A 26679-nucleotide genomic window follows, 5' to 3' on the forward strand; every position below is an offset into this window, starting at 1 on the left:
TTCTTGCAACAATTGGTCAGAAATTATCAGGTCTTTTTTTTAAAAAAAAAGAAAAAGGAAGTTATTTCGTTTTTAGGAGAAAAACAGTAACTCCTGATACTTATAATAAAAAAATAAAGTTTAGATACTCGCTCCTAAAACACATTTGATATTTTTGCATGAGTTGATGAAAATGTTGAAATTTGTGGGCAATTCAAGAAAGGGTTTCAGAAGCTAAAGAAGTGCAAAGTGACACTGATGAAGATGACGAAAGACAATCAGTGTCCGTGGAAAACCTCAAAGCCTTTAAAACAATGAGGAAAATTTTTTATTAAAACAAACTGACAGAAAGAGAACAATCAGTTACAAATGTGGGAAAGTTATTGTTTGCATTGAGAAAGAAAAAAAGTGTTGAAGCCAAAATTTCTAAATATTTTAATTAAATAAACGTGTTTATTCATTTTTCTTTGGCATCATAAATATTTTTTCCGTAATTACATATTTTTTTTCTTAAAACTTTTATATTCTTATTGTAAATTTATAAGTAATTAAATCTATTACTTCTCTACATACATTTTCGAGTTATTATTGGTTATTATATGTTGACCTTACATTTGTTTTTTTTTCCCCTGTCTATACCAATGTCCCACGACTATTTATGTTCTAATGTATAGGTGTAATACATTAGAATTGTTATGAAAGAAATATCCCACAAGTTATAATTAAATTTCACTTGGTTTATTTTTAACTGCAATATTAAAAAATTTTAAATTTTTATTTTTAAACCTATCACATTTTTTGTGAATATATATAAATAGGAATATGGATACCTTTTACTTGAATACATTCAGGGTTTAATATTTTATTTTTATAGCTTTGAAGTGTTTGTATATAGTAAAGATTGTTAAGTGTGTATTGTACTTGCTATTTAGAGCAAACATGTATTCTTTTGTGTCGCTCATTCTTCCAATTTAATTGACTGTTTAAAAAATTTTCTTGTGTTTTTTAAAAATAGGATGTAAATGCATGTTATCTTTAATACGGTGTATTATATTTTTCAGGAGTATTAGAGAAAATGGATAAATTCTTAAGTCTGGACACCTCTTGGAAATCCAGATATCAAGATGAGAGTGATATTGACGCTCTGCATGCACCAGAAAGTGCAAAACTCTTTATAACTCTTCTTCTAACAATCACTGGTAGGCATAATATTTCTTTCAGACATAGAAGATAAGAAACTCAATGTAAAAAAAAATGAATTGAAAGTTAAATTTATATTTCATAAAAATTCTTTTTATTTTTTGTACTCGGAACCTAAGACAAGATAGCCAGACAAAAAAGATAATGGCTCAATGCATATTGATCTGAGCCTTCAGAAAGCTCAAGCAGGTTTAATGATACAAAGAATTTTTGTAAAAATAATATGAGAATCATAGTGGCTCAGGGGATAGAGCTCTCAGCCCCCATTGAGGTGAATATTAATATAAATTCTGCTCTAGGCTCAAACAAACCTCAGTGCTGACCTAAAAATATCCTCAGTGATGAAGGGTTCATGGGTAAAAATCTGCTTGCCTTTGGGCTAACTGTGGGATGCTTTTCAGATTTTCCTTTCCTAGTATCACAAAAGCGAATAGGTTTAGTCTCATTAAAAAAATCCTCCACAAAGTCTCAATACTTAATCAAGGTGTTCCCTTATCTTTTGTATTTGGGTTCAACTTTTTCCTTACGGCTGCTACGAACTATAAATGAACCATCATGACTGGCTTCACCATGCTAAGTGCTGTAAGCAAAGGGTTAATTTTAGTAGGCTACAGAGTTGAACATTGATTGTCATAAACGCAACGATTGTTCAGCGATGGTTAAAATATAAAATAAAATATATGTTATTAAATATTATATTTAAATATTATATTTTTAAAAATAATCATTTTAATGTAATTAAATACAATATTTTAAATTTTTCTATGTTTTTTAAATTTCCTGTTTCAAAAAATATTACTTAGATTGTTATTAGAAATTGTGAAAATCTTCATAAGCTTTCTTTCTAATAGAATATGAATTTCCAAATTCAATCTTTTCTGTCATTAAAAAGTTATCAAAATTTGCAGATAAAATATTCGGTTAATGTTACTAATTCATCCAATTATGTAACAATAATATACATATTTTTCTTTAAAAAAAATTTTTTTTTATATTTTACTAATTAATTTAAGTTTTATTATTTTAATTCAGTTGGAGTAAAAATAAACAGTTAAAAAATTTAGTAAAGTTAAATGTAAATAAGGGAAATTGAAGTGATGTAACTACACTTCCTTTATTTTTCTTTTCGATAGTCTTTTAACAATGACAATCGGGTAAAGAAGAGTCTCAAGGATCTGGTAATCTTGTCTCGGGTCCCAATTTTTTTTCTCGCGCTGGCAACAGTTTTCATTTTTAATTGAGAGAGAGAAATATATATAAAACTTAGATCATTCTATTAAAAAAATATAATTCAGACATTTAAAATGTACATCTCATTAAGGGAGATATTAAAAATGTTGCTATATTTAAGCGTAAGAAACTTTTTCTGTTCTTTGTGGGATGGTGAATAGAACAATCACTTAAGGGCAACCTGAAACTAATTTAATAAATACATTCATATTTATCTAATTTCAAACCATAATGCTATTGCATAAGTCAGTTTTTAATTTTTAGTTATAATCATGTTTTTTCAATGTTACATGTTTATAAATTTGAAATATGTATAACTTTCAAAACCTTAAGGTGCATAGTGTCAAATGGAACAAATAGTTTTTGGTTCACCAAGAGCTGCTAAAACTCTTAAGTACTGTCCTGTTAGCATGTGTAATAGAAATAATGGGATATCATATTGGTTGCTTTTGCATTTTTAGTTTTATGTAGTTTCCAATATGATTTAGTAAATGTAATACAAATTCCAATTCAAACAATTCTCAATTTCTAGAAAGGTATTGTAATGTATCTGGAAAAGACTGCCAAGTATCTTTCCTGGAGCTACAATTGGAACTCCTTGATGACTTTCGTTTGAGGTTGCATCAATCGCAATGTGAAATGCAAGAAGCTATTCAGCCCAACTTCTGTGGTATCATGAATGCTATTCATTACATAGCTATGGTGCTAGAGGAATGGAACAACTTACCAGTAAGCTTTTTTAAAACATGTACTTACCATGTTTCTAACGGGATCTAAAAAACCTGAAATTCGATTTTTCCAAAGCCTGATAATTGTCTATTGCTCTTGGAGCAGTGTGTGTGTGTTTATATAGTATATATATATATATATATATATATATATATATATATATATATATATATATATATATATATATATATATATATTCAGCCTTTTAAATATTACTTAAAGATCAGTAATTTTTAAAAACTAAGTTTTCTGATTAAGTTATTTTTGGTCATTCTTGATCTTAATCACAAGTAAGATGCATGATGGTTTTATAAATAATGTGGCTCTATTTATATATGATATTGCATTTGTGAATTTTTGAATTCTTTTTATTATTGTGCAAACCATTTCAATTTATAATTTATATGCTTATGTATTATAATGTTTTATGTAATCAATTGACATGTTAAACCATGGTTCAGGGAAATTTTGTTTCTAACAAAATGTAATAGTTAATCTTTTTTATATATTAAAAAGTAATTTTAGTTGATTATTTCACAGAAAATTATTTGTTTCTGAGGATATTATATTGTCATGTATAATAAAACTAAAGTCTGGAAATCGAAAAATTTTCCCGGAAAAATCAAGTTTAGTTAGGTGGAATCCTAATTTTTGTATTTAAATTATTAAAATTGTTATTATTAAAATTATGAATAAAGGTTAATTGTAAGTATTAATTTTAATTGAGTTTGAGTTTATTGATATTGAGTTTATGACTATTGATAGATGTAGCAAATTCTCTAATCTTTTAAAAATTGTATGTTTTTGTTTAGTTTAGTTTTTTTTTTTTTTTTTTGTAGTTTTTTCTGCAACTCCACACCTATAAGAAGAAAAAATTAGCTTGTGAAGCCATTATGAGAGGTAAAAATTTTTATTTAAGGAATATAATCATTTGAAAAATTAATTTAGCTTTTTATTAGAAAATTTTATATTTCGTTTGTAATTTCATAATATATTATATAATTTGTTAACAAATATATTTTTTTAGTGGTTTGTTTTTCTTAAAACTGTTATTTGAATTTGTCATCATATTGGGATATCATAAAGCCATTTTCTAACATATGCATGATTTTGCGTTAGATAGAATTTTGTATTTACATTAGCAGATCTTTATAACACAGACCAAAAAATCACCTCAATTGGACATTTGTATTTTATAGAATTTTGTGTTACATAGATTATAGAATTGTATGTTATTTATTTATTACATAGAATTTTGTGTTATTTAGATTATGGAATTTGTGATACGTATTTATTTTATAGAATTTTCTGTTATTTGATTATGGAATTCTATGTTATTTATTTATTTTGTAGAATTTTGTGTTATATCACTTATCTTCAAACTCACCTACTAAATATAGCAAGATTAGTCTGGAAGATCTTAAAATGCTTTAAAATAAATTTTGGATACAAATACTTAAAAATACAAAATAATTACTTAAGTATTTATTATTCTCAGAAAAAAGTGAAATATGATTCGATTTAATGAGAAACAAAATAATCAACTTTAATTTGCTTAACATTTGAAATTTTCTCCTCTTAGCAAATAATGTAAAAAGCTAATTGTCTAGTTATAGACTTTTCTGGATTGCAAATTTCATTGTTTACACCACAAAGCTAGTGTAGTTTATGGAGAACTACAGCTTATAGAAGTGTTTTGTATGACCCTTCTACTGTATATAGATCATTTTACATATCATTAAGCTTACCTATTAAACATTACAATACATATCTTGAACAAATCAATATCATTTAGTAACTGGAAATGTTTTAAAGTAATTTTTAAATGCAAATTGTGTTTACAAACTAAATCATGTACTTAAATATTTCTGTAGTATTATTAAAGTCAACAACAAAAAGAAAACGAACATAATTTTGATTTGCTTAAAAGATTATAATCTCTTAACAAAAATTTTTTCGAAGTTTTCGGACAGTTAGTGCTTCAGAAATTTCTTCAAAGTAATTTTTATTGTTTACACTCCAAAGTTAATATGGATTATGGAGAATTGTGGTTTGTAGAAATGCTTTATATAGAATGTTTACTGCTATAACTGTTAGGTTAAATTTTTTTAATCTGTATAGCTAGTCCTAATTGCGTAGATTATTAAAATAGTACAAAATTTTAATATGAAGATCTGTTGCTGTTTTTTTAAAAATGAAAAATATTTGTTATTTTAATGTGATAAATTATGCCAATGTATTATTGTTTAGGCTCATAAAAATATTTACAAAATTGAAATTGATTTTGATGAAAAAATCTGAAATAATTGTAATTTTTTAAATAAAGAAAGAATTATTTATTTTAAATAAAGAAAGAATTATTTATTTTAAAACTATTTAACCTTTTATAGGGCAATTTTTCGAACAATTTTATTCTAAAATATTTTTGAGTTTTAAAAATATTTATAAAAATAAATTCATTTACCTTATTACTTGAAATTGATTTGAATTTTTGAACCATTTTTTCTTATGGGAATTTCAAAATTTTACCTATTGTAAAGAACTGGTCATAAGCTTGAACTTTTGTAGAATTAAATTTATAAATTCCATGTGTAATCAATAAACTTGATGAGAAATGATCAAATGAACGGCCACAGAATGCACAAGGGAAAATAATTCCACAGTGTTGACCTTTCTTTTTAACCCCACACGGCCTTAACTGTTACCCTCATTTACATGAAGAAAGCCCTTCTTTAGTATTATTATTATTTTGTATTTTTTTTTGAAGTTATCAGGAGAGGGCTACACAAGTACTAGGTGGGAAAAAATTTACCATGACCTTATAAAGGGTTAAGATATACAGTGAAACCTCAATTGAGCGGACACTCTTGGAACCAAAAAAATTGTCTGTTTACGAGAAAGGAACCCTAATAACAAAATTTAACACCATAAACTGTTTTTCGAATATTTTCAATGATATAGAAACAATACAACAATCTATAACAATATTTCTTTAAACCATAAAAAGAAAATTTCTATACAAAATATATAAAATGGTTTGATATAACTACATAATTCTAGATGTAGCTTACCGACTGGCCTGTGTAAGGGTCAGAGAACTGGCCTTGCATCAAAAAGGTTCTGGGTTCGAATCTCATGCAAGGCATGGATGTTCTTTCATTCTCTGTGCTATCCGTCCTTGCAGTGGGAGCAAATTTGGCCCCACCTAATAGGGTGCCCCTGAAAGTGCGGCCTGCAAATCTGCTCTTCATGTGTCTGTATGATGATAGGTCCTTCTCCAGGTGAGTATTGGAAGAAAAAAAAGATATAGCTATAGATAAATTAGTATAGTTCTTCTATTAACTCAGATATTATCACACAGAATTAAAAATATGTCCGTATTGAGAGGCGTCCATTTTGTTTGAGTGTCCATAACACGAGGTTTCACTGCATATCCATTTTCAAGTAAAGACAATTTTTTTCAGCATGGTAGTATGCATAGTTTTAAAAAAAAACTTTTCTTTGAGTTTAAGCTTTCTGTGATTTTTTATTTTCTTGATTGAAAAAGATTTTGAAGAAACCCTTACGATACAACTAATTGTGGTTGCTTAAGTTATTTGTACTTCTGCAGATTTGGATAAGTCCCAGTTGAGTATCATGAAGGGCGGAGAGCATCGGACAGCATCAGAAGAAGAACTTATAGAAGCGTCCGTGTTTGACGACGCCATCGGATTATTGAATCACGTGCAGAATGCTTTCTTACAAACAATGTGTGATAGAGTCATGCTGGATATCAAAACTAAGAGCAGGCCTTATAGAAAAGAGAAGTAAGATATTCGTATTAAGACCCTGATGAGATTTGTATATAAGTGAAAAATATAATATTGGATTTAAAAAATATTATTTTTAGAGTTTTCTCTTTCCCATACAGCAGCTACAGTATGAAGACGATGCTATCAATGATTTACTCTAAGAGTTGAAAGTTAAACTAGAGAGAAAAAAAAACAAGCATCTCTAACAAACCTCTTCTCATCTTTTAAGAACTAACTAATTTTTACGATATAAAATTAAATGCAAACCTAAACAAAAAACATAATTTTTTATTTATTTAGAAAAGCTCGATAATTAGTAAATTTGTTTTTACTCATAATTATATCAGCTGGGATAATTTTTATATATGCTAAATTTTAATCATCGAACCACCTTTTCATGGCACTATCAGAAGTAGCATTTCTGCACCAAAAAAATTGACACTGACTGAAAGTAAAATAATTTCTGAAAAATAAGGTGCCTTCGATAACAACTTTAAAGTCAATGGAGATAACCTCTAAGAACGACCATTTTATTGTGAAATGGAGAGTGATCGTTTCTGAGAGGTTTCTCTGTATTACAAACCTGATATAAGGAAGTTGATATTTTCCATTTGATACTGATTTGATTTGCCAGAGATTTTCACAATAATTGCATTTCTGGAAGATTACATTTAGTCTGATCTGGATGATTGTAAAATTAATCGTATGATATTTTAGTTTTCTTTAAATTTTCAAAAATATTTATTGTAAAGTTAATTTCAAAATTATTTTTATATGTTTGTCTTTCTTCATGATTCCTATGTATCAGTTTTTTTTAAAAAAAATTATGTCATTTAAAAGATTGAATATGAAATTAGCAAGAGTAATTCATTTCAATTTGATTCCCAAAGTTGTTTTTTATAAGATGAAGAAGTTTTACTTTTGCTTAGTAATTGGTTTAGGTCATTTTTCAGTTATTTTTAGTGTATGAACCTGTGACTGTAATGTTTTAATGTATGAAGTTATTTTTAAGTTTACCATTTAAGAGAATTAAAATTAAAGATAGGCTTTAAAATTCAATATAGACTTTTAGCTATAATTGAAGCAATAGAAATTTTACTTAATTTCTCAATCCCACTTTCATTTCAGATCTAAAGATTAATATGTATTTGATAAAGTACTTTATACTGACTGATTTAGTATCAGCTTGTAACTAAACTAAAAAATTAGTATACCCATTCCTAATAGGAATCTGACTTTAATGATTTAAAAATGATGGTAAAGAATTTTATAGTGATCAATGTCATCAATTTTATATTTATTGATGTAACTTTTTTTTCTTTACTGTACTGGAAAATGTTTTCCAGTTTTTTGAACTAAGTACACACACTCCCTTAAGGAAATTTTTATCTTAAGATACCACCCTAAAGTGCTCCATTGTCTCTTCTTTTCATGGTTTTTGTTTCCATTTGTTTCTTTTTATGTCAAACAGAACACTGCCTAATTGTGTTACCTAAAAAATGTATTATTGTATGTTTTTGATCAATAATTAATCCCATAGATCACATATTTAATAAACATTATTATTAATCCAAAGAATATTTTTAATTCTATTTATTTTTGAAATTTAATGATTATTTTTATGAATTGCATAATCTTTCATCTAAAATCTACCGATTATGTTCAAGTATTTTTTGAAACAATTTAAATGATTTCATAAAAAATAAATTGCAGATTGTTTAATTCAAGCTAACAAAGCATTTTAATATAGGATTATATAAAATTTATACTGATTTTCAAACTTTTATAATTCATTGCTGTATTAATTGCTTTGTTAAATTTCAGTTACCAAAAGTACATTTGTATTTAATCTGTAATAAAGTGCTAAATTACAGCCTCTTTAAAATCTTAAAATTATTTTGGAATTTGCAAAATATTGATTAAGAATAAAGAAAAAATTTAATGCAGTTTTTTTATGTATGCATGCATCTGTGAAAAGTAGTGATTGAGTATGGATTATGATGAAAATCTTATCAAATCCAAATTTTAAAACGCATTATTTAGTGCTGCATTTTCTTTTTATCAATGAAAAAGAAAAAAATGTTTTTTTTCCTTACAGAGAAAGTGAAATCACCATCCTATTTTTCCCCATATTATGCTTAATGTCTTGTGCACACGATTCAATTTTCATATAGATCTTCTTTCATGCATCATCCAATTTGTGTAAATATTTTGGTTTTAAAATTTATGTTACTTACTCTTTTATAAATATAAATTATATCTATGTGATTTACAGATGGTTTTGTATGCCCGTGGTACAAGATAAAAAAGCTATGGAAATTTCTTTAGCCGCCTATCCAATGTTGGAAATAATAAGTACAAGTTTAAACAGTCTTCAAGAATTGTTAGCCAAGCCACTGTTTACAAAAATATGGCAACAAATCGCAAGTGAACTCAATTGTTACTTATATGAAGAAGCAAGTGTCATTTATTTTTAAATCTTATGTATGTTTACTATAGTATTTCAGTTAGTAATTATTCTTCAGTTTAGGCACTCAGGACCGAATTCTCCTAAAAATATTTTTGTCTGAATTATGTTTGCTAAATGAAATGATTCAAAATTTTAGTCACCATATTAAAATAAACGGTTTAGTTGAATAATTATTTAAAATAACTTTGCATCAATGGATTAGCTAATGAGATTTCATGTATTGGAAGGGTCATAACATTGAGGGGTGCAGTCGCACTTAATAAACGTAAACCGTGTTAAGAAAAATTTATAATATTTTTACTCTTTAATAATTGTAATACTGTCAATAAGTTTAGATACCAATTAAAAAAATTAATTACACTAAATATGCTATTTCTGTTTTATTATTGTTATAATTTATTTCTTACTTATGTATTTTTTTAAGTGGCACTAAAAATTTAATTAAATAGTATTCTCTATGATGAAAAAATTTGGCTACATATTTTTTTTTTTTAGATTACACAGAGGATTTTAAAGGGAGTGATTATTCAAATTTAATATGCTTTTTATGCTTAAAGAATGAATTTTCATAATTACTGCAAGTTTTTGAAAAAGAAATAGTAATGTTAAGAAAGAAAATATTAGGTATGAATATAATTTAAGTCTGATTAGATCAAAATAAAACTTTAGCCTATCAGATGTTTGAGTTACCATTAGTTTTGGTATTTCTGGTTCCTTGGTTTCAGTTAGCTGTAGATCTTCTAAACTTTTATATAATTTTAGAAAACATTATATTGTAGGGTATGTAAGCTTATTTTTTTTACTGCACTTAATTATTGTATTGTCTATTTTTACTGTATAGCAAAATCTATCACTTTTTTATGTATCATAACCTAACTTTTAGGAATGACGTTTTTTCAGCTGAAACTATTAACTAGGAGAGTGACTGTTACCTTGAAACTCAAATCTCCCTTCTTTTTTATGAGGGTTCATAAATTCATATTGTTAAAAAACACATTTTTTGAATAGCATTAAAAACATATCTTTCTTCTGAATGTTTGGATCTCTATTCAAGTCATCAATATAACTGATTTTTATCCTGCAAGTTAAGCGATCTTTACCTCCCCTTCGGTATTATTGTGACAAACACAGCAACTGCTCATTCAGAATTTTGAAGGTTTGCAATAAATGAGATAAATTTGAATGCATAATTTTAAAACTTCATTGCAATACTGTGTGCAGTATTTTAGCTGACTGTGAGCAAACTGAGGCAGACTGTGAGCAAACTAACTGTGAGGAAAAACAGCCGACCCAATTTTGGGTTTACAACTACTAATGTTCAACTCCGTAGCCTTGTAATTTTGAACCCAATCCGGAAGATAAGGGAACTCCTGTATGAAGTATTGGGAGAAATTCGCCTTCCTCGAGGACATTTTTGATGGAACCAACCCGCATTAGCATTACATGGTGAGAAAAACTATGAAAACTTCCTATGGTTAGCCCGATGGGAAGGGGGCTATAACTCATGTTCCGTCTACCACTGAGGATATTTTAGGTCAGCACTATGCTCGGTACAAACTGGTCGCACAATTCGTTTCGACCAACCTTCACTGGAATTCGAACCCGGTTCATCTCATTGGGAGGCGAGCACTCTATTCCCTGAGCCACCACACGTATTATCACTTTCTCTTTTACTCTTCCACGGTGGACTGGTCGTAAGACACAGTTCCCAGTTGAACGCCGAAGTCAAGTATCACTAGTTGTGGTCAGTGTGCGGGTGGGTGACCACTTTGATCAAGGAACTGATGGTGTGTGCTATTGGTCTTTGTTAAACTGTTCTACCATAAAGTGCTCGACTTTGCGTGCAGGTGGTTGGGCTACCAAAGTGGTGAGAGGGGAATTTCCTGGCGCAGAGGATTAGCCCATTGTGCAAATAAATACCAACTTTTTTCTCTTACTCTGACTTGACCATGTTCTGAATTGTTCAATCTTCTGTATAGATTTTGGAAAAGGGGGGCACCTGCTTCATTGTTGATTATTATCAATTCATCTTTTCAAAATGCAAGGCTGAGTAAATACTGAATAATTAACAAGAAATCTAAGAAGGGTCAAGTGGTTCTATTAATTAAATTATTGGTTCTGTTAACCAAGTTACAGTTAGCTGATAATTTTATATTTGTTTCAGGTAATCCTTCAAAACAGTTTTAGCGAAGGTGGAGCAGCACAGTTACAATTTGATATGATTCGTAATTTGTTTCTAATCTTTGGCAGCTACACCATTAAGCCAGAAAACTATTTTCGACTGTAAGTACTTACTTCATATTGTTTATACTTTATTATTATTCATAATTTATTCAATGATGCATGTCATTTTAAAATAATTACAACTAGTTTCAAATTTAAATTTGCTGTAAAGAATAAAATCCCAAACAGTAATTCTAAGGATGTTTGCTTAGGAAAGCACTGCATCAAAAAAAGCTTTAATGATCAAAAACATAAAATATGTATGCATATAATTTGTCAAAATGAAAGTCTTTTCAGAAGCTGAAACAATGTAGAATTTCTTTCATTATTGTTTTATCATTAAACATAGAATTGTTTCGAAAACTAACAAACTGAAAGTTTTTGCTATTTTAGTAATATTGAGATGCTGAGTTTCAATTATTTGTTTCATATTTTTATAGATCTAAGTTTATATATAAAAGAGAATAAACATTTACTTTAAAAACTGCTTATAAATTTTCTACACATTAAATCAAAATTATTGAAATAATGATATGAAATAATTAGTTTATGATATGGATTTATGCCACAAAGTTTAAATTTTCCTTTTTGGCACAATAAACATCAGAAATATCTCATACGGATAAATTCAAGTTTAATCTACTTTTGTAATAAAAGTAAATTTTTACTGCAAAAGTAAAATAGAAATCTTTTAATTGTACACTTTTGTATATTTTTCCAGACATTTTTTAATTAAAGGGGTCGTTCAAATATTATGTAAACACCTAATGGAAGGAAGAGATTTTGATTTATTTTTGCGGACAAGAGGAGAGAAGTGGTAGAGGTTATACACTATAAGTGTAATATAAGACATTAAAATCTTCTTAATTTCAGCATTTTTTCTATTAGTAAGGAAAAAATTAACAAAACAATTATGATCTGATTGGAAAAAGTTTCAATTTTAGATTTAAGTTAGGAATTTTAAGAAAGAACACACAAAAGATTCCTTTTACTTCTCCGCAGAAAGAAAACACAAAATATTTCTCAGACTCAAAATTTTATAGAATGAATGAAAATATGGATTTTGTTTTGTGCAAAATTACATCTTTTATTTAAATTTAATTCTAAAATTAATTTACTACAATAAAAGTCAAAGTTAAAGCGAAAAAATCAGGGATTGTGGCTGAAAGTCTTCTCGTTGGTTGTGGTATGGATGCTTGGAAAGAAGGGTACCAGCTCAGATGCTTTCCTTGTCATCTTTTCAGAATCAAAATTATGTGGCATTCCTACCATACCTATTAAAAAATAGAGCCCTGAAAAACAGGTTAATGTTACCCTTTCCTTTCATTCTTTTCTGACTGGTTGATTTCCATCTAAACATTTTCTGACTTATTGAGTCTACAACTCATAGATAGCAAAAGAACAGGTGACCCCGTGGTTATAGATAATTTTTTTTTGTCTTTTTTTTTTAAAAAAATTAATGAAAAGGTGTGAAAGTTGAGTGATTGAGACTAATTAATACGAAATTAAAATCAAAAGGTTCAAGTCATCACATGAAATAGGAGTTAAGGAAATAATTGAGTTATTGTACATCAAGTTAAGACTAAGTACATCCAATTGACTATATTTGTAAACTTTTATGCACTAAAACTATTTACTTTATATTCAGTATTGATATATTGTTTTCCTTTTTAGTGTTAAAGATTCGTTTACCTTACTAAGCTTGAATAGTGCACCTGCTATGTTATTGAGAGAAACTTTAAAGCATGAAGATGGCTTTAAGAGTAAAAGTAGCGCATTGGAAGAACTTGGAGTATTTAGTCTTAGTCCATCTCAAGCACTCATCATTCTCTCTCAGAGAAATTACATAATTGTACATTTATACTGTATTGTAAATTATTTCTTTCAGTGTAATATATGAAATTTTTTGTACATAAGACTTTGAAATAAAATATTTTATTTCTTTAATTAGTTTGCTATAATTTCAATCTTATACATTCTTCAAAAATTTTTGGAAACCATGACCAATTTTTAAGTACCAACATAGTATAAAATGGGTAGTAACATAACTGTTCTTTGTAAATGCAAAACAAAATTCAATATTTTTAACCCTTTCAGGTTATAATTATTATCTTGGTTGGATTAAATTTTCGATGGAATATTATGTATTGGTTGATAAAGAAACAAATATGCTTTTGTTTTCCCAGGAGAAATGCTATTGCCCTTAAATACAATTTTTTATTTTTATATAGTTTTAAATGCCTATCAATTTAAGTGAACTCAGTTGTGTAACTTATATCAATAGTAATTACTAAGTGGTTAAAGGCAGACATGAACAGTAAAATGATGTAAGGGCTGAGAGTAGATCACAAAGGTTTATTTAAAATAAAAAATATTTTAAAGTTCCAATAGCTTTTTAAAATTAGTTCACGATTGTTATTTTCAGTATTCGTATTCACGCGAGTTTAAAATCCAATATTGTGATTCGTATTCAAGCGGATATGCATGATTCTTATTTGTATTATGATTTGTATAAAAATTTGATATCGCAATTTCTATTTTCACTTTTTTAAAATCCAATATCGCAATTCATATTCACACGATTTTAAAATCCAATTTCACGATCCTTATAATAAAAAAGTTTTTTTTTAATCAGTTAATATAAAGGAGTAATATTCTTCATAGGTAGGTAATTTAATTATAAATGTTAGTTAAAAAAATTATGTTAAAATTTGAAACATGATTGGTATATAAATTTAATATCGATATTTTGCCCATAAAATTTTCAGGGTTTTTCTGTTTGTGTCCTGTATAAATGTTTTTGTTGAGCTGTAGATGAATAATTTAACAATAGCTAGTTAGAAGAAATCATGTGTTATTTGTTGCATTGTAACCTATGCCTTCTGAAACTCTTGCTAACTGGAATATTTTCTCAGTTGGATTAGCGATTTCGGATAGCGTGTTTACCTTAGAATTTAATCGTCGAATTCTTCAAGGTTTTATTTTACTTTTATTAATTAAGCTTTTATCTGAGCTTCAGGGTGCATAGTTCCTTTTCCCAGCTATTTTGGAAGTTCAGGTCTGTTTTTATCTTAATCCTGTCATTAGTCTGTTTTTATCTTAATCATCTAGGTCTGTTTTTATCTTAAAGTTTTTAATAAATAGTTAATTTTGGCAATTTAGTTTTATTTTATTACTCGTTTCCCCCCACAGTTTTGGAAGCTCTGATTTTGATTTATACAATGTTGACTAAAATGCATTACAAATTGGTTTAAAAAAGATATCCAACCGGAACAGTGGCCCTTCAGAATAAAATTGCATGGTAGAAAATCTTTGGAAGTCAATGATTTGTATATTGACTGCGACACATTCCATGTCTCATTTATTACCTACTCCCGATGATAGTGATGAAAACGACAAAGGTAAATTAAAAATATCTACCCACACCTGATCAAGATTTTCAAAGTATAAACATTTTGAAATAATATTTATTTGCAAACATAAACCAAACAGCTAATTTGTAAGCAATAGTAAGTATTGATAAGGATAGTGTTGAAAACAGGAAAATGTTACACATTTTTTCAAATAGTTCATTTTGTTAAAGTCAATTTTTAAAAATATGTTAATATTTTTTTCAGAGTTTAAAAACTAGCAAAATTAAATCAGAAATTAAGTTTTACAGGATATATGTTTTGTACATATTCATTACACTTTTCTAAAAAATACTACAAGTATAAAATTCAAAATAAAAATATATATAATTTTCAGTGCAAAACTGTATCTATACAAATTTTGCTATCTACATGTACACTTTCTGATTTTATTGGGGTCACAGACGAATTTTAAAATAAAAATCTGTTGTATCTCTTCTATTTAAAACTAAACTATAAAATTTTTTATTGTAAAATTATTTTATAGCCTTAAAATCATTTTAAACAACTAAAGTTTTATCCCCAATATTACTGATTTTTTTTAAAACAAAAACAGTTTAAGAAATGTAAAAAAATTCATTACAGTAGTTACAATGTTAAAAGTAACTATTTTAAGATAATAGATTTAATAGTTTATAAATAGTTCTAATAGAAATAGATGAATGTCAAACACTTTAGTTTGAGTATGCTTACAAAGCATTAAACAGCTATTGAAATAATCGCAGGCATATAAATTACCTACACCATAAGATTGGCTAGCAAAAATAGTAAGGTTTAACTTGTTGAATCAGGATCACAGCACAAATCCATCATAGATAAACGTAGTAACACTAAATGAAAAGCTGAATGTTTTGAAAGAAGAGTTGGAAATCCTTTAAAATTTCAGCAAAAATATAGACATCAGCTACTAAAAATAACAGTAAATTTTTAAAAAAAAAAATGTTTTACTAAGTAAATGAACAACCATTTAACACAAAACATTCATTTCACTTTTATCAAATGCGAGTATCCTTTAAACTTTCTTTTTAAAGTGTGAAAAAAATGTTATTTTTTAAATTAAAAGTAAGACAAAAACCTAACCAGTTTTTACCAATTTTAAGCACAAAAAAAAAACAATCTTGTGACAATTTTGGCTGTATCATTCAAAAAAAGTTTAAAAGATATAGTTTTCAACTATGAGGCACAAAGTTAAATGCAAATGGTTTATCCTGTAAGTATTTGCCAAAGTAAGTGGTATTCAAATCAATAGGTATGTTGTCGATTTTCTCTGAGCTTGTTTTTTTTTTCTTTTTCAAGCTAATGAATGAGTAACAATTTCTCTTTGCTAACACATTAAGTATTAAAAAATCAACTTTTCTAATACTTTAATATTGATCTAATTTTGTCTAAACACTTAAAGATTTCTAACTTTTTTTCCCATTTTAAAATTTTCTATTGACAACAATTTATGCAACACAAATGTGGATAAAAAAAATGTAGTAACATCAAATCAGGCCTGAATTTATTTCAGAATTATGTACAGAGTTATAATTTTTTTACAGTGTTGTAACATGTCATGCACACTGCCTGCATAAAGTTTCTTAACAGTAAGGTTGACATAGTGTTGTGTAAAAAATTTTCATAATTAAATAACGTAATTATACACATTGCATGGGAATTTATTCTATATTTGTAACTATGCCAAAACAGGAAGCAAAAACCTATTGTCACAACTAGGACTGGGCTATAAATCGATGTGTCGAGACATATCGATTTAACGCATATATCGGCAAGACGATACAGCGACTTTCATTCAAGGCGATGCATCAGAAATCTGATTTAAGCCGTCGAGTAAAGACAACGAGCGCAAAACGATATAGCGATATAAGACACTCAAGGATATAAGATAACGATATAGCGATATAAGACTCTTCTCTTGTGTTCCGATGTTGACTCGCGCTGTGGAAGACGATGTTCGTTTCGTTATGTTGAAATGGCCTTGATTGGTGAGCTGTAGAATCAGAGTTTTGAGAACACATATCGTTATATCGCATGTTCCTTTTCGCACCTCTTAGCTTTTTTTTTTCTTTGTCGCGACTTTTCTTGTAGATTATTTTCAGTGGGACTAACTTCGTGATCGCCGATGTTACCTTGTTCTGAAGGCAATCTATTATTGAAAAGAATATATAAAGAAGAGTTTCTTCATTAATTAGATAAGTTTTTTTTTAAAAAAAAAACTTCTTTTTATTTTTAAATGTGAAAATTATCGGCAATCTAATTTAGGCGCCCATAAAGAATTGAATTTGTTAGGTTATTTTTTTACTTTCTTTTAATTTATTAAAAACTTTTTGGATGAAACTTCTAAAAATTTAATGAGTTTTTATTACTGATTTTAAATTTGTAAATCTTGTTTTTATTTTTAGAAATAAAGTTAAAACAAAATTTATTTTTGTCATTTGGATTTGGACATAAGTCAATAAACTTTGTTTATACAAAAAAAAATTTAAAAGTTTGCGTATTTTATTCATTTTTTTAAATCATTTAGCACTTCGTTTTATTAGAGAGTATAATAATTTTTTTTAAAAAATATTCTTTTCATATTATTTGTTAATTAGCTAAATATATTATCGAATATCAAAATTTTTTTATTTTTAAGAAATTAAATCTTACTTTGTTTTTCGATCATAATTCTGTCATTATTTAATTTAATTTAATTATTTATCTGAAATGATAAGGTCCCGCAGTGGACTGATCGTTAAGACACGGTTCCCTGCAGATCACCGAAGTCAAGCATCACTGGCTGCGGTCAGTGTGCGGGTGAGTGACCACTTGGATCAGTCTGCGTAGGGACCGAGGGTGCGCGGTATCGGTCTTCGTTAAACTGTTCTACCGTAAAGTGCTTGACTTCGCGTGCAGGTCGTCGAGCTACAGAAGCGGGGGTGCCATCCCTTCTGCAGAGGATCAAAATTGTGATGGCATGTCTTCGGATCATCCTCAGGGATGTTTTCCAGACGGTCGCCAATGGGCCATTGTGCAGCTCTAATGTGACGTAAATGAACTATAATAGAACTATAATAACTGAAATGATAATAATAAAAAATTGTGTTTTAAAAGCGTTTTTTTTTCTAAAATTTATTTAGCTCTTTGTTTTAAACATACAAATAATTTTTAACGTTTCATTTAAAAATTGAACATTACGATCGAACTTAATAATTATGTAATTATTTATGCATAATAGTACAAGAAAATATTAATTTGTAAAAAACGCTTTAAAAAAAATTTTTAACACTTTGTTTTACGCGTATTATGAATTTCTAAACAAACATTTTAATAAATATTTTAAGTAAGATTTGTACATTGTAGTCAATTTATTTAATATCTTTCTTAAGCAAAACATATATATCTTCAAATTTATAAATTGATTTAAATCAATCTGAGTATAAAGTTTTGATAGAAATCTGATTTTCTGTGCCTTACAAGTAAATGAAATTCAAAAATACTATATCGCAATACATCGCTATATCGCGATGCAAAACTGACGATGCATCACGATATATAATTTCTAATATGGCCCAGTCCTAGTCACAACAATGATTGTAGTTGATACAAACAGGTACTAATATGATACTCTTCTATCGGATAAACAAGAGGTTTCCTTTTCGTATAAATATAATACAATAGTGGACCTTCATATGATTCACCAATGATTAATGAACATATTTACAGCATAAATAAGTTTTTTTTAATATGATAAAGATAATGTTTTGATGATTATGATCAATGATTTATCACATAGATTGCACAAATGGGTTTCACCCTAATATATGTTATACTCATATATTATAATAAACGTAATAATGAATATAATAAATTACAAATGAATGTTAAATATGGATATTTAACTGATATTTACAACAGAATGTCATGTTTTCTTTCCATTATTAATAGTAAAAAGAGCATTTTTCAGATTCACTTTTTACCAGTGGTTGTTTTAATATAGACTTATGTATAGTGTCATGCTTTTCTAAACTTTTGAGATGCCTATATTTTTTTCCACACACACTGCATGCGTGTATTTCCTTTTTCTTAGGTATATGAACATTTCTTTGTTGTGTTATGCAATTATCAAATGGAGAATTATGTTATAACATAATGTTTTTTTAAAGTTTTAAAGTGGCTATACGATTTGTCACACATATTGCATGGATAAGGTTTTCGTTTCTCGAGGGGACAAACTTTATTATGCTGCATTAAACAACTTTTATACCGGAAAGCTTTATTACACACGCTGCATGAATAAGATTTTCTTTAGTATGAGTGCAGTAATGCACTTTTAAGTGATTCTTCCACAAAAAAGATTTATCACACATAGTGCATGCGAGAGGCTTATTTCCATTATGGCGAAGGTTATGTGTCACTAATTCATGTTTTCGTACAAATGATTTGTCACACAAAGCGCACATATACTTTTTTATTCCGGTATGAAGACGGCTGTGTTCAGTTAATGTACTCTGATGTTTAAAAGTTTTTTTACAAACACTTCATGTATACGGTATGAACACGATAGTGATTGTCTAGCCTACATTTAAAAGCAAATGTTTTATCGTACCTGTCGCAAGAATAGGGTTTCTCTCCCGTATGAATAAGATAGTGTCTATTCAAATACTTTTTAGCGGTAAATATTTTATTACACACGTGACATGAGTAAGTTTTCTTTTCAGTCGCAATAAATGAATCTAAAGTTAAATTATTTTCGTCATTGAAATCTTTTTCTTCGTGAACATGACTGTGCTGTTTTAAACTGATTTACGTGAAAATGTTTTATCGCCATGAATATGGCCTTTCTCCTGTGTGAATAGTTTTGTGTTGAGTTAAATTCCAGTTACTAGTGAATATTTTATTACATATGTCACAAAGGTGAGTTTTCTTTTCAGAATTAAGGGGATACTGTGGAAAAATATCATCGTCCGCATTCAATGTCATTTCTAATGAAAATAAATGGTATAACCAATTTTATGAGTGTTTTTCAACACACATTCTACATTTATCACACATCGACAGTTCTTGTTTTCTTTCTGATGCAGCGATATAAATATAAACAAAATATTAATTGAAAGAATTGAACAGCCTTTAACGTTATCTTTTACTGACTGCATTGCTGAAAATAGAGAAATTTGAGAAAAAAAGTTTCATTAATGATATTTCATTATGAATAAAGGTTGATATTTATGATAGTTTTTATAATTTCTAAATGAAGTTTTGGTTGCATACAAGCTTATTTTTAAGACTACACACTCCTCATTTCTTTTTACTGGTGATACATTTAGCTTTCATTGTTATATTTGTACAGTCCGCAAAAAAAAAAAAGATATCACCCTGAATAACTTTCGTTCTAATCATCGGATTTTCACGAACTAAGTATCAATCTTAGTGGTTTCTGGGGATGACCTCAAATATGCTAATTAATTAGTTCTAACTATTAATTAAGTTACGAAATCAGACACAAAAACGTACTTTCTCTGAATAAACATATATTTTTTTTACATATTTGAATTTCTTATCTTCAAAATATAGGGGTAGCCGCAATCTGGGAAATGTGGTCCCCATAGTTTGGTCAGGAGAGCGATTCAAAGTTCGTACCCCTTAATGTTAATTTCGCTTTTTGCGTTTTCAGTCATATTTTCAAAACTAATGAAGCAATTCAAAAAAAAATTGCACCCACTCATAAAACTCATTTACCCAAAGATAATTTCATGCAAAAAATATTTTTTAATGGTAATTTATTATTTTTTATTATTTAATTAAAGTGAGGATGAAAAAATATTGAATTATAAGGTATGAATTTTTTTATACCATATTAATCTACATATTTTTCAATTGAAAAATCTAGAGTTTTAACTGTTTTTATATATTAGAAGCTGAGTAAAATTAAAATTAATTATTTTTAAAAAAATAATTTGGCGACAATAAAGAAATAACTAATTGGGGCGATCAATATTAAAATGTGATAAACCTGGGAGGAACTTGACTTCACGCGCGTAGCGTAAAATTTCATTCATATTTTTTTCGCTAATAATCGTTTGCTAAACTTTTTATTTTTATTTCTTTCACACTATAAAATACGATGTTTCTTTTTTAGTCATTTAATAATTTATTTGCAATTTAGTAAAGAATTTTGAATAAAAAACACTTTAGTCAACAAATGTCTAGTTTTAAAAAAGCGTGCTTCTGATACAATACACCAGATTGTGCTTATTTAATGTGATTATTTTTTATTTTTTTTATTTTGTTTTTCAATAACTGATACAATTTCAATAATATACATACGTATGCATAGATTTGGAATAATATATTCATCAATTTCTTGAATATATATTTCATAAATATTAATAAAAATACGTAGTCAACATTTTTAAACATCTCTCACAACATCGCAAATTTCTCAACATCTTATAGGGTAAACTAAACAATGAAGAAACACTTAAGCTTAGCTAGCCTTTAAAAAAAATTCATAAAAATTTCAAAATTTGTAATTTTAGCTAAATGATGGTGTCGACATGCTTGTTATTAAATGCAAATTATGTAAAAAAAGATGGATAACTTACATAATATTGTTTTAAGCTTTTGATGGTTTAAATAATAAGTAGTAAGATGATCAAGTGAAGGAACAGTTCTTACCAGTGAATAAACACTAAATTTTCCAGTGAATGAACACTTAATTTTGAGAGTGTTTGAGGTTAGTTAGGAATCCATAGGCCACACAAATGTCTAAAAACAAGATTTTTCTTGGAATTACGACATATAACCGTAGTTAATGTGGAAAATATTACTTTTTTTTCAGTCATGGAATGGAAAGTAAAATATGTTTGAATACATAATTTTAAAAAAATGTTTTTCATTTTTTTCTCACATTTTAATAGTCCGTTCTAAATTATGAATGTTTATCATTGTGTAATCCAATGATGTTTTTATTATTATTATAATTCGATCATTTTTTTGTTTACTCTTTTTCCCATATTTTTTAAGCTTTTTTTTAAAATCTTTTTAAGTGTTTTTTTCTCTTCGTCATGAGTAATTTATTTGTTTTTCTTTTGATTTAACCTTCCTCTTTTTTCCAAATTTTTGGCCAATGTAAATGTATCTTCGAAATTTCTTTTGATTTTCCAGTTCCATTTCCAGAATTCCTCACTGGATAATAAATGAGAAAAAGGAGTTTCGAAGTTTGAGTAAAACCCATCTCTCATTGACTTATATCTTGTAGTTACTTATGAAACCAATTGTTTTTGCAACTAACAATGCCTCAAGAGGACTTATCTCAAAATCAGTTTTCAAGATACTTTCATTATTTATGTTAGTTGTCTCAGCTTCAGAGCCAAAATTTGATTATACAATTGTTCTTTTTGAAATAAATTCTTCAATATTGAGAAAAACACAGGCTATTGGATATTTGGGAGATTAAACTTTTCTGTCAATGTTCCTTTAAAAATTTGCAACATAACTTGTGAGATTTCCTTCTCAAGCTTCTGAAGAAATGGCGCATCGTTACTCTCGAAGCATGTGTTTTGTTGATAAGTTGTCTTGCTCATTAACTCTTGGTGTCTGTTTTGCATGCATTTGTTACAGTCAACGTTTTCTACATCGAATAGAAAAATATCGCATTTCATAAAAGCATTTTAACTTCATCAGCTGATGCCTCAAATCTTATTTATAAATGGATGTAAAATTTTCTAGACATATTGTTTTACAGTTCCTTTGTTTTCAAGATATAACGAGAGATTGCCATGAATTAGGTAGAAAGCTAAGAGAGAGAATTCGTTTTGATGAACAAAACTTGCTCAGTTTCAAATTGATATGAGATTTATACCTATCCAGAAGAAGCAAAATATGGAATTTGATTGCATTTTTAATTAGCCATGGGAAGAAACATTTGCAATATATTTGTAAAATGTTGCTGCGGTCATCGTTTCACTTCATGAATAGCTTTTTCCAATGAAATATGTAGCAGAGACTGATTCTGTAATATCTCAACGAATTCTTCTGTAAGGAAAAACTACCAATGGAGGTACTTCTTCTTTCCTGAGTACTTTAGAATATAAATCCTTATAATTTTTAAGGCCGAAGATTTTTCCCGTTTAAGGGCAGTATTCAACCCTTGTTTCATTCGCATTGTAACTGCAATCACTTTATAAAAGGATGCCAGGGCTACTTCCCTCCTAAAGATTCTTCTGAAGTTCTTAAAACCAGTATTTCGAATATTATTCTCTAAGGGAAGTTTTGCCTTTTGAAATTATCTTCGCATTGCACTGAGTTATCGGTGGATGTCACCTTAAAAAAACTTCACCCATTTTTCACCTAGATAATTGTCTTTAAATGGATTTTTCCTACCAGTTCCCGTTAGGACATTAAAGACGGCAACAAGATAATAATTTAGCTAATTATTGACACAAAATCCTGCAAAGAAATTTTACATTCAAGCTTTTATTATTATATTTAGTTGTTATATTTAGTTAATAAACATAGTTTATTAAGGTGTCTAAGGTATGATGTAATAACTAATCACTACATTTATAAAGATAAATAATAAATTAATTATTATTATGATTCCTTAAATAAATTTAGCAATTAAATTTGCATATTTAAATTAAACAGTTATAGGAATTATGCATACAACATTTAACTGAATTTTAGGAGTCCTCTATGTCGCTGAACTACTAATTATTCATGTAAAATCATATTTCGCACATACTATTCATTCACTGGGAAATCTATTCTCAGTGAAGGAACATGCCTGTTCCTTCACTGCTTAGAAGTTGTTTTTTTTATTTATTTTTAACATAATTTTGATTTATAATATGACAAAAGGTACAAGAAAATTAAAATTTTTCTTTTATTTTCATTAACTTGAAAAAATCCCAGTAAAGGAACACTTGTTTATTCATTGGTTTTTCATCGTTCGGTAATCCAGTTAATAAACACCCCATAATCTCAGTACTTGCTTATGCTATGATGCTTAAAATAAATAAAACGTAACTTCAATGATCATATTTTGAATTCTTTTTTTCACAATGTGAAAAAAAAGCATTATTATATGCAATTAATTGTAGTTTAAACGGATAACAACAAACACTGACCTTATAATTTTGTCAAAGAAACAAGGCGTTGAACAGATACTAACAAATTCAAAACTTTTTCCAGAGAAGACTCAAAGACCAGGTAACTAAATGCATTGCTAGATGACTTCCTATTGTTAGGTAGTAAGCTACTGTTACCAATCAATCTAAATTAAAACGTTTAAAATCTTATTTCTAAGAAATATCTATGAAATGCTCCTTCATTTGTTGGTTTACCCTATATCATTCTAATCTTAAAAGAAATTTCCGGAAGTGTATCGCAGAACTATTTTGTCAACTATTTAATTAAATTTTAACATTTTAAAAATCTTATTCTTTACCATTTTACGTTTATTATTTCTTCATTAATAGATTAATAAATTTTTTTAGAACTTTAACTTAGATTTTCTTTAATTTAGGTTTCCTTTTTAAATTATAGTCAAGTTTTTTTTAAAGAATTTTTGTCTGCTAGCTAAGAATAAAACCTTGTTAAGAAATTAAAAACATTCAGCTATTTAAAATTATTTAATGCAAAACAGCTGATTATTTACTTAGCATACTATTTTTTTTTGAAAAAAGACTATAAATTATTGATTGTCTTTTTTGTTTTGTTTCTTGTGACTTCAACTTAGATTATCTAAAATAGTGTTGATGTTTTATAAGTCACTACAAAGAGGATAAAGATACCGAACATAAAAAACTTTGGAATACGTAGCCAATTTTTTTAGTGTCCTTTAGTATCTCAGTATCTTAAATGTCGTCCTACTATCTTAGTTGTGAAATTAAATTTTTAATTATCTGACCACGTGTGATTCACTAATTATTTCATTATATCTTTTACTCTTTATGATACCAAGTAGTTTTTTTTTCTGATAATATACTAAACTATTTTGTTTAATTTTTTACTTTAGCATGATTTCCAAGATATTATTGTAGTATAATTTGTTATCAGGAAAATGCCTTATTTTGTTAAGCAGGAAATACTAAAAATTTAAATTTGTAAGGATTCCGAAGCTGTGCCAATTTTAGAGTCATCTGATTTTAAAAAAAAATGCTATAAAAAATACACAATTTCCGAACTTATTTTAATAAAAAAAAAAATTAAAAAAAAAACGTGGCAAGTAGGCTAACATACTTTTTACAGAAACTGTGAAAACTAATTTTTCCTATATTTCGTCAAAAGAGGATTAGAATGATATTGCTCCAAAGGACCTACTCAATAATTTCGCTATTTCCAGAATGAAATCTGTTTGATCGAAACATATTATTCCTTGAAAATTAAAACGAAGGAAAAATTGACTTTTATTATTTATCTAAGCTTATTCCATTTATTTAATGATAGCGGTATTAAGGTTAAGGATATGCGTTGGAAGCTCCGTTTATTATTATACTATAAATGTATTAAATCATGTAGCTTGAATAATTTATTTCAAGTAAATTATTTAATAATTTTAAGCAAATAAGGGTGTAAAAATAAACTCGATCGAAATACTTCAAAAGTATACCCTGAAATATATGTAGAATAAACTTTGGAATCGATATATAAAAAATACCTTTTCAAACAACTTCGAGTAGGACGGAAACGCTAACTTGTTTAAAAAAGTTGTCAATGTAACTATTTAATTTCGATTCCTGGTACTAGGGGACATTCCATTTTCACATTCGACTTGAGGGGGAGGAACCCTCTCATATTAAGTTGAAGACAACTATGACAACAATAAACTAAACATTTATTTAACAACTGAACATAACAAGCTAAAACAGAAACATAAAATTAAGTAAGACTGTGTGGGATAGAGACTGAGTAAAGTTCGAAGCTTCTTAAATACTGGGGAAGATCCAAGGTTGCCGATCGTGTGTTTGTAATCCCGTTGATTCTTTTGGCGCCTACGCACCATGCCTGGCGCCACATCACTCCCCACCGGAGTTTCATGGTCGTCAGATTCTGAAACGAACTCTTCTACCATACCGAGTAACGTACTTCTTTGGGTCCGATACCTTTTCTGGCAAAGGAGACTCGGTAGTTGTAGTTGAAGAAAGGTCAGACTGGCAAGGAGAATCATCGTGGAATAAAGTATGGGGCTCGTCCACAGGCAAATACACTGGCTTCAACCTGTCAATAGAAATCCACTTTTTCTTCGTAGAGATCTGCAAAAGATAGATTTTAGATTTTTTTTAAGAACTGAATATGGACCATCATACGGAGGTTGTAATGGTCTCCGTACGGCGTCATGTCGCACGAACACATGCGTACAAGTCTGAAGATCTTTAGGTACATAAACGACTCGTTTGTCATGCCAAACAGAAGCTACAGGCTTGACCTCACTGAATGCTTTACGCAACTGAGAAATCAATTCAGACTGCGAGATGTCATTTCCCGAGTTAGTAAAGAACTCTCAATGTTTGCCCATAGACTAACTCAGCAGAAGAGGAGTTCCAATCCTTCCGAACAGCAGTCCTCAAACCCAGGAGAACTAGTGGCAAATTATCAAGCCAAGAATCTGTAGTATAACACATAAGGGCTGCTATGAACACGTTCAATCATCCCATTGGCCTTA

The 26679-nt window shown here is 28.2% G+C and overlaps 1 pseudogene across 1 annotated transcript in view; it reads left to right on the top strand.

Annotated features, from left to right (window-relative positions):
* LOC122272369 (RAD50-interacting protein 1-like) overlaps nucleotides 1-13569 on the top strand; it is a 35325-nt pseudogene extending 21756 nt beyond the window's left edge. Inside the window, exons 9-15 of the transcript XR_015433410.1 lie at nucleotides 1041-1178; nucleotides 2942-3138; nucleotides 3978-4038; nucleotides 6749-6944; nucleotides 9205-9385; nucleotides 11564-11682; nucleotides 13297-13569. The product of XR_015433410.1 is annotated as an RAD50-interacting protein 1-like (transcript). The remainder of the gene's footprint in view (nucleotides 1-1040; nucleotides 1179-2941; nucleotides 3139-3977; nucleotides 4039-6748; nucleotides 6945-9204; nucleotides 9386-11563; nucleotides 11683-13296) is intronic.
* The last annotated feature ends 13110 nt before the right edge of the window (nucleotides 13570-26679 follow it).

The sequence above is a fragment of the Parasteatoda tepidariorum genome, chromosome 4 (genome assembly GCF_982258835.1).
Source record: "Parasteatoda tepidariorum strain Cologne lab strain chromosome 4, Ptep-v5.0, whole genome shotgun sequence".
NCBI lineage: Eukaryota > Metazoa > Arthropoda > Arachnida > Araneae > Theridiidae > Parasteatoda > Parasteatoda tepidariorum.